The sequence below is a fragment of the Meles meles genome, chromosome 8 (assembly GCF_922984935.1).
Source record: "Meles meles chromosome 8, mMelMel3.1 paternal haplotype, whole genome shotgun sequence".
Lineage (NCBI taxonomy): Eukaryota > Metazoa > Chordata > Mammalia > Carnivora > Mustelidae > Meles > Meles meles.
Genome location: NC_060073.1, coordinates 10,091,870 through 10,104,102, shown reverse-complemented (window position 1 = coordinate 10,104,102; position 12,233 = coordinate 10,091,870).

Below are 12,233 nucleotides of genomic sequence, written 5' to 3'. Positions count from 1 at the left end.
GGGAGACTAATGTGTGTCTAGCAGTGGTCTCCCTGGAAGGATTTGCTCTCAGAACTGTAACCCAGTCAGCACTATCGCCCCCCAGGCTGGGTGGGGACCATCCAAGGTGGGGACCTCAGAAGGTGGGGGGGGGGTAAGCACGGGGTTGGTGATCACAGGAGATGCATGCGGAGAGGCAATGCCTGCTTCCAGCATCCTGGAGCTGAGGGGTTCCTGGAGAGCCTCCTCCTGGTCCTCGTTGCCCCTCAGTGTCCCCAGCTAAGGAGAGAAGAGAAGAGAAGAGCTTTTACTCAGGGGACCCCGCGAGAGCCTCACAGCACCCCTACGGACAAGTGGTGTTACGCTAATTTTGCAGATGAGAAAGTGGGCTCAGAGAGCAGTTTGTCCAAGGTCAAGTCGCTGTTTCATCACAAAGTGACGGTCTCCTTTAGTTCTGCGCCCAAGTGGAGGAACGTTCCACTAGATCACTCTTCTCTACTGGTGGAAACTTAGTAGGAATTCATGCTTTGCGATGTTAGGGCAAAGACACGATCATTCTGAGACAGCGAACTGTGTGTCACGAAGGGGACAGAAAGCTGCTAGATGCTTCCCAAAGTAAGCCCGTGGCTACGCAGCGCAGCTCACATGCAGGAAGGAGCAGTGTCGGTGCTGGTTTCAGGTTCAGATCCTGGCTCTGCTGCCCGCCTGCTGGCTGAGTGCATTGCCCTGAGCCCCCATGTCCTCCTCCATAAAATGGGGGTGACGACTCTCCTTTCTTAGCTGATTGTGAGCTTCAGATGAGAAGAGAGAAAACTCGCAAAGCTCCTACACGGCCCCCAGCACACTCGGCTCTCAGTAGCTCTTCAGTGTCCACGCTGGGTCGAGGCCTCAGCTGGAGGCTGGTCTCCTAGTACCAGTTGCCTGGCATGTCACCTGTGCAGGCGGGAGAACCACGGGGGTGTCTCACCGGGCAGGGAAGACAGCAAATGCCCTGGGGGCGAGAAGCAGATGTGGGAGTGACAGCTGGGAGGCAGAAGCAGGGCCCTCGGAGAGGACGTGCCTGGGGGCTTCCTGCAGACTCTGGTCACTTGGGGCCTCGTTTGAGGCGCTGGGCAGAGGGCGTTAAGCAGCGGAGAGTTTGTGGAGCGCACTAGACTGTAAGACGTGCACACAAATGGGCAGGACTTGCCCACCCATCCCGGGTGCTGCCGCAGCTCTCCCCAGCGGCCTAGTGGGCAGTCTGGGCCTTTCCCCCCAGGGGGGTTCGAGGTGTCCTGATCCTGATTTGGTCTCATCTAACATAATGCTCAACAGTCGTCACTGTCCCCTGGGACTGGCATGCTTCCGAAGAACTGTTTTCCTCCCAGGCTGCTGGCTTGTGTCCCCTCAGAAAGTGAGGGCTCTTGCTCGGCGTCAGACCCAGGGGTGCTATGTAAACAGTTTTTCCCTTTATTGGGCATTAACTAAAACTAGGCCGGTCACAGCGCATTTTTTAAAAATTAATAAACATATAGCAAGGGCCAGCAGCCCCCCAAGGATCTGTGGGGAACAGGAGCCGGCTCCATCGCTCTCAGTCTGACACTGCACTGCTCGGTGACCTCATTCTGAGCCGGGGCCCTGCCCTGCCCCATCCGAAGTGAGTTCTGCCGCCCAGGCTGCCTCGTGACCCGTCCCACTGGCTCACAAAGGCTGTTCTCTTGCCAGTCTCGTGTCTCAATCATTCCCAGTCTTCCCAGTGCACCAGCCACACCCCTTTGCCCGAGCTCTGTGCCTTGGAGGGGATCTGTTAGGGTCATGGTAGAGGTGTCTCGTTCTGGCTTTGGGCTTTATCTAGAGGTTAGCTGGTCTGTCTCGTCACTCCAGCCAGGGGGGCACAGTCACAAACTTTGTTCATATTTTTAAACATCACCAGGAAAAGAGATTCTACTGGCAAAGTTGAGAGTCTCATGTTTATCTGTCAGTCCATCCACCACGCTGCCGTGGCTCGAGGAAGAGGAAGAGTTCACAGTGTGCAAGTCAGGCAGCCTTAAGGGGCCAGCAGGTCTGGGAGACTTCTAAGCCGACAGCCCCCCATTAGCCCAGCTGGCCGTGTCTGAGGGGGTGGACCTGCCATCCTGCAGCTGTCAAGGGAACGATGCCCATCTGCGGGATACAGGTTTCCCAGGGAGCCCTCTGGGAGTGAGGAAGGGTGCCAGACCTTACCCAATTAGCTAAAGTGGCCTTGGGACAGGTGGCCTGAGGCAAGGGGTGCTCTTGCAGCTTTAAGGAACATGGGTCTGTCAGCAGTCTGACATTTTAAGGTGGATTATGGAGAAGTGGAAGCTATCCAAGATAAGAGGCTTGAGAGGGAAAGACGTGCAGAGAAGAAATCTACCACCTTGTAACCCACAATCACAGGGAGAAGAGTCACGGTCTTTTGCTGGGTCCCAGGTCTTGCCTGAATCCAGATACTCACGCCAAGGACGAGGATGTTTTTCTTTTTCTTTTTCTTTTTCAAGATTTATTTATTTATTTGACAGAGATTACAAGTAGAGAGGCAGGCAGAGAGAGGAAGGGAAGCAGGCTCCCTGCTGAGCAGAGAGCCTGATGCGGGGCTCCATCCCAGTAATCTGGGGTCATGACCTGAGCTGAAGGCAGAGGCTTAACCCACTGAGCCCCCCAGGGATGTTTTCTTTAAGAAGGGCGCCGTGAGCGCGCGTACATAATGACCCGTCATAGCCCATGGTTATAAAGCGAGCGGTGGCATTAAGATGTACATTGTGTTTGCCAGTGGATTTCAGGCCTTTTCGTTCGTATGGAGAGACGTGTTCACCTTCCGCGATGCGCTGGGACCCACGGTGAGGGCAAGTAGAGCGGGGCTGTTAAGGGCAGCTGCTCGAGAGATCGAAGGAAGACTCCGGGATGGCCCATTCATCAGCTGGGCGCGCGCGTCAGCCGAACCTCTCCACCGCTCTGTGTCTTTTTTAGTAAAAGGGAAAGAAAAGGAACTTCCCCGCATGTGTGGGCGTGAGGACCAAATGAGGTCGCACACGGAAGGTGCCTCGCACAGGACCTGGCACCTTGGCAACACTGTTGCTAGGTCGACTTAGCAACGTGCTCTTTGCTGATGCGGGCCCAGCGCTGCTAGGAGCATCACATGGACTCCGGCTGAAGGCGCACCATGGTCACAGGAGATAAGTAGGGGTGTCATTCCTCTTCCACAGGTGAGAAAAGTGAGGCCTGATGAGATAAAGCTACTTGCTCAGAGTCACAGAGGGGAAGCTTCTGAAGGCAGGCCTTGGGCGGATGGCGTTGCCTACATCGCCTGCAAACAGGAACGCCATCGCCAGCCCTTCCCCGAGACTGGCTTCTCCCGGATCTCGTCGTGGTCCATGGAGGACTGCTGTGCGGACTTCGCAGAGACCCTCCCTTGGTTCCCTGCCGGGCCCCTGGGCCCTGACTCTTGCACACATGACGGCGTGGCCTCGGCAGCTCCAGCCTTAACCCCCCGAGCCCTCCCAGCAGGACCGGTGCCACCTTGCGATGACGGTTTGGAGTTGAGAGGCACTTTGGATTTGCGGGGCAGTCAGAGGGCAGGGCTCAAACTGCCCTGTGTCAAGGGTTTTAGGCCTGCCTCCAGCAGCAGAGATGAGGTTTGAAGCTTTCTGGATCCCCCCGTCGCTATCCGTCCTTTCCCTCCGAGCTGGAGGCTGGCTCTGTTTGCTGGGCGTGGCTGGTCGCAAGGGCCACGCAAACCCCATTCCAGGGTACAGAGATGAGTTGCCCAACCTCTCGCACACCCCTGGCTCCCGTGCTTTTGCTGACAGCCCACTGCTGGCTCCTCCGAGCCAGAGACTGATGCCAGGCCCCTGTGAGCGGGACCCTCACTCTCCTGTTTTTCTTGGCTCCCACCTTCTCATCAGGGTCCCACAGACGTGAGAAGTTTTTGTAGATACTGCACTAGATAACGTGTCTCCCAACTCAAGTAGAAAAAGGCAGTTAAAGATGCCAGGACTTTAATTTTAAAGATGCAATGTAATGGCCTTCACTAGGTCACACATTAACAAAATTTGGTAAACCTATTGCGTTCTCTAACTTGAGAGGAACCCCACATGCCTTCCAAGCTGCCAACCCACGTGGAAGAGGTTGGAAAGCCAGAAGCTAGTCCTCTCTGTCGGCTACTTCTGTCTACATTTGGAGGAGAGTTACGAGGAAGAGATGAGCTCAGGAAAGAATTAGGTGGTGTTCAAGTAGTAATGAAGGGAAATAGAAACCAGAGATCCAGGGCCTTCCAGGGTTGAAAAATCTTCTATGCCCTAAGTAGAAAAAGATGAGATAAAAAAAAAAAAAGAGGGCCACAAAACCCCAGTGAAACTTTTCCCTCGGATAAAGTGCCTCAGGACAGGACCAGACTAGGGCATATCTCCTTTTTATCATTCCAAGTGCCCTCAAGACAGCCATCGAGGAGAGGAGAGGGATGGAGGGGAGCCAGCAAGACAGGTTATGTGCTAGAACTGTCTGGGAAAAGACTTGGGGTGAGTATGACTGGGGGGGCACAGAACCGACTAGAAGCAAGGGGGTCTGTGGCCAGTTGTGTTGCCGACAGCACCGTGAGCTGCGGGTGCCGCAGTCTGCAGCTGTGAAAGGACTTAGCATGCATGAGCAGGAGCGGGAGTCCGCAGCCCCCCGGGGGGACAGGCGGTGCCATGCCCATCTCAGAGATGGTGGAGGAGGAGGGCCGCAGACAGAAGAGCTGGGCCGATGCAAACAGTGAGCGCCATCTCCTGCAAAGCAGGACCAGCGAGTGAAGGAGCCTCCGTGCAGCGCCGTCCCCGCCCTGCACTGGATGGGCCCCACCCCCGCGTCTGTATGCCTGTCTTTCCAGTCGTGGGTCCCTGGCCCAGGATGAGCTGCATGGGACGGGGAGAGGCTGGTGCACCATTGTCGCTGGAGACCCCAGGCTTCGAGCCAGGTGCAGGGACTGGACAGGACTTAGGGTGGCGTCCCTTAGAGAGAATGTGAGTGTGCCATGCATGAGAAGAAAGACTGGCTGGTTTGGCGCACAGAAGGTGGGGTTGCGGCGGAGACTACGGTGTCCACCCGCCCACTGCCACTTCTTCCTGACCAAGCAGGGAGACGACACGGCCCCAGCCTGCCTTCTGTAAGGCCTGGGCTGCAGGGTTGGGACCGGCAGGTCGGGCCCGGGCAGAAGTAAGGAGAGCAGCTTTCAGGCCTGGCCTTTAGAAACACCCCGACTAGGCGCTTGCGGGGCTCAGTCGGTGAAGCATCTGCCTTTGGCTCAGGTCACCACCCCAGGGTCCTGGGGTCGAGCCCCACATCTTGCTCCCTGTTCCACGGGGGGTCTGCTTCTCCCTCTCCCAATCCCCCTGCTTGTGTTCCCTCTCACTGTGTCTCTTAAATAAATACAATCTTAAAAACAGAAAAGAGGGGCGCCTGGGTGGCTCAGTGGGTTAAAGCCTCTGCCTTTGGCTCGGGTCGTGATCCCAGAGTCCTGGGATCGAGCTCCGCGTCAGGCTTTCTGCTCAGGAGGGAGCCTGCTTCCCTTCCTCTCTCTCTCTCTGCCTGCCTCTCTGCCTACTTGTGATCTCTGTCTGTCAAATAAATGAAGTCTTAAAAAAAAAAACCACACAGAAAAGAAATGCCCGAGTGTGGCTGCTACCTTGCCACAGACATCCAACCCATATTCTAGATGGGGTGCCTATACCAGGGAGGGGGTCGCCTAAACTCTCAAACTGCTTCAGTGGCGCTCAAATTTCGTGCTTTATTCATTCCCTTGTTACCTATTGTAGCCTATCCTATTCGGACTAGTACATTTTGCTGGATCAGACCCACGGCTCAGTCAACCCTTGAACAACGTGGGGCTGAAAACCCGCATACAACTCTTGACGCAACCAAAAACCTAACTACTGACCGCCTACTGTTGCCCGAAGCCTTATCGGTAAGATAAACAGTCGGTCACACGTATTTTGTGTTGTATATGTACTATATCCTGTATTCTTACAATGAAGTAAGTTAGAGAAAAGAAAGTGTTATTAAGAATATCATGGGGGGGTTGCCTGGGTGGCTCAGTGGGCTAAAGCCTCTGCCTTCGGCTCAGGTCATGGTCCCAGGGTCCTGGGATCGAGCCCCGAATTGGGCTCTCTGCTCAGCGGGGAGCCTTGCTTCCTCCTCTCTCTCTGCCTGCCTCTCTGCCTACTTGTGATCTCTGTCTGTCAAATAAATAAATAAGTCTTTAATATATCGTAAGGGGTGGGGGGAGTTACACAGCCAGGAAGCAGCGAGACAGGAGGGAAATCCAGGTTTCCCCAGATCTTGGCGTGTACTTCCCCACACCCCACCTGTCCCAGACACCCTGTCCTCTCCTTGCCTTCCTGAGCTTTGCCATATCCGTGCCCCATCTATACTAATATTTCCTTACTGTTGTCCTTAAGTTAAGTCCCTTCTTTATTTAAACAAATTAATTTTTGAAAAGAAACTTCACATCACAGCTATAAATGGGAAAAACTGTATCAATGGCATCACTTGCCAAAACGAACAAGGTAGCTATAAAAACAAATACTTTGTTGTCACCTGACCGACTCAGTCAGTAGAGCACGCGACTCTTCTCAGGGTCATGATTTCAAGCCCCATGTTGGGCAGGGAGCCTACTTTAAAAGAATTTTTTTTTCAAATACATAAAATGTGAAATTTTTCTAACGTATTAGAAAAAATTTCATATATACAGCAACATCCAAAAGAGCTTTACAGCAAGTAACTCTATGTCCTATCCATCACTTAGATTCCCATTAACTTTTTACTTGCTTGATTCATTGTGTATCTGCCCATCTTTCCATCCGTCTCTGGAGGGTTGGAAATTAATTAATCCATTAGTCATTAATCCATCTATTTTTTATTCATTTCAAAGAAAATTATAGATATCAGAATGCTTCCCCTAAATATTTTGGAACACATATCATTAATTAGATGTACATACTTATTTAAAGTTGTTTTCTTTTGCTCCAAAGTTAACATATAATGAAATACCCAAATCTTAAGTGGACATGTGCTACCTTCTGGCAGGTGCCCACACCAGACTCCTATCAGGAAACAGGAATTACCATCACCCTAGAGAGTTCTCTCCTGGTCCACCCTCGTCAGTCCCTACAACACGCCTCCTCACTCGCCAGGCAACCATATCTCTGACATTTTCTTTCACCGTAGATTAGCTTTGTCTGTTCTAGAATTTCATAAAGATGGAGTCATGTGGTGTGTGCTCTTCTGGTTCTGTCTGCTGTCAGTCAGCATAACGTTTTGGCACTGCCCACATTGGTACTTGGTCCTGTTTATTGTTGAGTCGAATGTATCATGTCAAACGACTCTACCCCATTTGTGTATTCATTCCATGGATGGGCACCTGAGCTCCTTCTGGTACTGGGTTCCAGACAATTCTTTCTGTGATCGAATGTTCTTATTTCTCAGTAAATATCTAGAGGTAGAATTGCGAGGTCATACGTCGGTGTAGGTCCAGTTGAAAAGCAAGTGGCAGCTCGTGGTCCAAAGCAGATGTAGCCTTTTATATTCTCACGGGCAATGTACGAGAGATCTAGCTGCCCTACAAGCTTGCCAGCATTTGATGTCAGTCAGTCCTTCAAAACTTAGCCATCCTTGTGCGTAGAAACTGACACCTCCCTGTCGTTTTCATTTGCAGTTCCCTGATGACGAATGATGCTGAATTTTTTTTTTCATGTGCTTACTGGCTATTCAAATGTCTTCCTAACATTTTATTTATTTATTAGGCAGAACACAAGCAGGCAGAGGGAGAGGGAGAAGCAGGCTCCCCACTGAGCAGAGAGCCCTAGGTGGGGCTCGATCCCAGGACCCTCAGATCATGACCTGAGCTGAAGGCAGTGGCTCAACCCACTGAGCCACCCAGGCCCCCCTCCAACATCATTTATTAAAAAGACTTCCTGTCCTATTGGCTTCCTATGACATCTTTGTCAAAAATCACGTCTGTAACAGTGAAAACAAACAAAACTATATATTGAGGTTTTAAATATTTTATTTTTTAAAAAGATTTTATCTATTTATTTGACAGAGAGAGAGAGAGAGAGAGAGCAGGCACAAGTAGGCAGAGTGGCAGAGGAGGGAGAGGAGGAAGCAGGCTCCCCGCTGAGCAGGGAACCCCATGTAGGACTCCATCCCAGGACCCTGGGATCATGACCTGAGCCGAAGGCAGCTGCTTAACCAACTGAGACACCCAGGTGCCCCGAATTTTTAAAAATTTTAAATAAAATGTTCAAGTGAAAATTAAATGCAGCTAAAAGTAGTCTAATCAAGTTACAAAAATTCATATTTAAAAATAAGTTCCTAAAAAAAAAAATAAGTTCCTCACTGAGAAAAATGGGACTGTCGAGGACTGGTCTATCACAAGAGATTTCTTGGTTTCCTAGTATGATTTACATCTAAAATGAAAATCAAGTTTTCCATCAAAAAAGCCATTCTCTTTTTAAACGGTGACATTAACTAGCTTTGAGAATGCCAACAGCCCATATGTATGTAGGTGGAGAGAGCGAAAGATGTTAACTGTCTTTCTGATACAATTACTTATCAGTTTGGCACATAAAAAATTATCGTCGGGGGGCGCCTGGGTGACTCAGGGGGTTCAGCCTCTGCCTTCAGCTCAGGTCATGATCTCAGGGTCCTGGGGTCGAGCCCCACATCAGGCTCTCTGCTCAGCAGGGAGCCTGCTTCCCCTTCTCTCTCTGCCTGCTCCTCTGCCTACTTGTGATCCCTCTCTCTGACAAATAGATAAATAAAATCTTAAAAAAAAAAAATGATCGTCGGCGTACAGGAGGGTTTGTTGTGGTGATGCGTGTATACAGTCAGTGCTTGGAAACCCACACCAGTGATCCCCATCACCTACAGTGCCCGTCCACTGTGTGGCAGGAGGGCCACGTGGTCGTGTGGCCGGTGTCCTGGTCAGTGTCAGAAGGACAGCCAAGACCACGCTTTTTTTAGCTTTATCCCGGGACTAAGAATAGCGAGATGTGCTTATCGTGTGAGGCAGGCCTCTCATTTAGTTCCCTTACGCCTCCTAGAGAAAGGCCGAAGCACCCTGGTCACCCCGCCTTTCCTGGGAACCAGAGGTGCCCAAAAGCCACGCCAGCTGCCCAAGTCGCTCCACTGGTGAGCTGGGGGCAATCGCACGTAAAGCCGGACCGCATGGCTCCCCGCCCATCCTCCTAAGTCCTCTGCACATTTGCCTTCTCGTAAGAAAAGAGCCTGGCACGCTGCCTGTATGTACTGTTCCCATTACTCGGTGATTTCGGTTTATAAATTGTTAAAAACCTGTCTGTCTCCGTCCGTCCTAAAACATCAGGGAGTGTGTCCCCTTTGGGAACCCCACACTGCTCCTTGGGTGCCTGCCGCCTGCATCCTCCCCAGCACCTCCTGGAGGCTACTTCCGGGGCTTAGTGATATTGACAGAGAAGTGACTTACGCAGATCCCGGCTTTAGGAAAACCACTGGCACCGGGAAAGGCACTCCAGGCAGAGGGAAACAGTGGCGGTAAAGGGGCCGGCAGGATGCAGGGCATGTTTGGAGCATCTCTAAATGGTTCGTGGTGAGTCTGGAGCAGAAGGACACCTGGCTGATTAGACTATGGTCATAAAGAAACCTCCCGATCTCGGTGGCTTAACAAAGCAAAGTTTATATCTCACTTGGGCCAAGTCCAGTGAGAATGCCACAGCCCTTTCCTGGGGTGGCCGAGTGATCCAGGCTCTGCCTTTTCAGTGTATGTTTACCACACACGGGGAGGGTTAGCAACGAGGCCCGGAAGGATGGCCGGTGTTCGATGTCATGCCCAACCTTTTGTGCTTAATTCTAAAATAATAGTGTTTAAAGATTAAAATGCTTCCAGGTTAAAACGAGCTATAGGTTGTGCTGCGCTAACAACCAGCCCCAATGGTGATGGCCCCAGACAGCTGGCTTACGGCGTGTGCATGTCAGGTCCGTGGGGAGCTCATCATGACGTCTGTGTTGTCTTCATGTCCGGCCTCACGCTGGCCGGGCAGCTCCTTCTAGAACACTGCAGGGCACGGTGACAGAGGCTGTTCGGGCAGTCAGCCTCTGTGTGGTGACTCGGTGACCCAGGCTGCGCCTACCTTTTATTCTTCTGTCCCAGCACGGGGTCTCCTCCACCACCACCCGACACACACAGAGCCATTTCTAACTCCTTCCAGCTGGGAGTCGTGGTTCTCGACCCCCCAGAACTGGACACACTGTGTTTATCTAACCGCAGGGGAAGCTGGGAAATGTAGACTCATCCCAAACACTTTCTGAGTGCTTTCTCTGGGCCGGCTGGGTGCTAAGCACATACATGTGTCTCTTCTGAATCCCCCAGCCTAACTGTGTGAGTTCTGCTGTGAGGCCTCACCACCATGACCTCATCACACAGCTAAGGGAACAGACGTCAAGAAGTTAAAGGCATCCGAGAGCACAGGGCCGGAGGATTTGAACCCAGATCACTGTGTATACAGAACTGCTCTGGACCCCTGCCCTGAATTCCTTGCCGATCACTGCCGAGAATATCTTCACCCCCTTGGAGTCCTGGGATTGTGTTCTTGTTTTCTGCTCTGTCTCATTTCATCTTCCCCAGGAGTCATGAATTTTTAAACCTTGTGCAAGATCAACCAGTTCACCCAGAAGAGACAGTAAAAGAAGCAGAACAGACAGAAACGGAGCAGCCATCAGAGAGGCATGCCGGCGCTCTTCCAGGAAATGTCCACCTGCGGGGGAAGCGAACCAGAAGAGGTTGTGCGGGCATGGCGGGAGGTGGAGAGAGAGTGTTCAGGTCATCAAGGGAATTGTTCCCTTTTAGGAAAAGAGAGACAGAGAGAGAATGGGCTTAGGCCATCAGACTCAGGCTATTTCAGTTTCTGGCGGTGAGGAAGGACCTTGAGAGAATGAGCTGGGGTTCTGCTATGGCACAGAGGACAGGAGTGTGGAGCCAACCATCATTTCCAGGTCTGTTTGAAGAAAGAGTTCCAAGGCCCTGAGGCCAAAACAAACAACACATCTCAAACTTCAGACAAGCCAAACCTTCTGTTCCGGCCCCGCCTCTCTTTTCACAGGCAGCAGGACCAGAGGAGGTTGTTAATTAAGGAAAGTCACACAGCCCCATCGGCGCCAAGTTCTAGAAGAGGGTCAGAGAAGAGCAGGGATGTGACCTGGTCTCCCTCAAGACAGGAGTCCTCCTGCCTCTCCCTCTCCCACCACGGGGTCTACACCCCAAAGAGATGCGAGCAGGCACTCAAAGTGGTATTTGTGCGTCCGTGTCCTAGGAGTACGATTCACAATAACCTGAAGTGGAAACAGCCCAAGGGTCCATGCACAGCTGAATGGATAAGCAATGTGTGGTATATCCACACAATGGAATACCATTCAGCCTTTTTTTTTTTTTTAAAGGGAATTTTGACACAGGCTACATTGGGGATGAACCTCGAGGACATGATGCTAGGTGAACTAAACCAGACACAAAAGGGCACACGCTGTATGATCCCTCTTACAGGCGGTCTGAGAGCCGTCCGATTCAGAGAGGCAGAAGGTAGCAGGGTGGTTGCTGGGGCCTGGTGGGGGACAAGAGAGTGAGGAGTGTTTCATGGGCGCAGTTTTAATTTGGGAAGTTGGCAGAGTTATGGAGAGGGACGCTGGTGATAGCCATGTGATATCATGAACATATTTATTGCCATAGAACTGTACACTTTAAAATGGTTGAAATGGGAAATTTTCTGTTACATGTATTTTACCACAATTTTTAAAAAAAAGATAACCAAGTCCCCTCTTGGTGCCACCCCAGCCTCCCACTCGGCTGCACCCCAGAGGCCTGCTTTATGCCTCTTAGTTGTCTTGGCCAATTCGGATGATTTTAAACCTTTCTTCTGTGGATTTTTACACTGAGGGGCCCAGCACCGACCAAGGAGCTCTGTGCGGGAGAGGGTAAGGGAGGCACAAGTTTCAAAAAAGAAAACTGCCATCAAAGCTCAGATTTTGAAAATAGCTCGGAGAACCTTCTAGTTCAACCCACGAGGCAACATCAAAGCAGCCAACAGCTTTCCCCTTGGGGCCAGCCTGCCTGGATTTAAATAATGACCCCTCTCCTATTTGCTGTGTGACCTCGGACAAGTGAAGCAGCCTCTCTGGGTCTCGGTTTCTTCATTTGTAAAATGCAGGGGCTGATGCTACCCCCGCCCACCCAGAAACACACCTCACTGTGA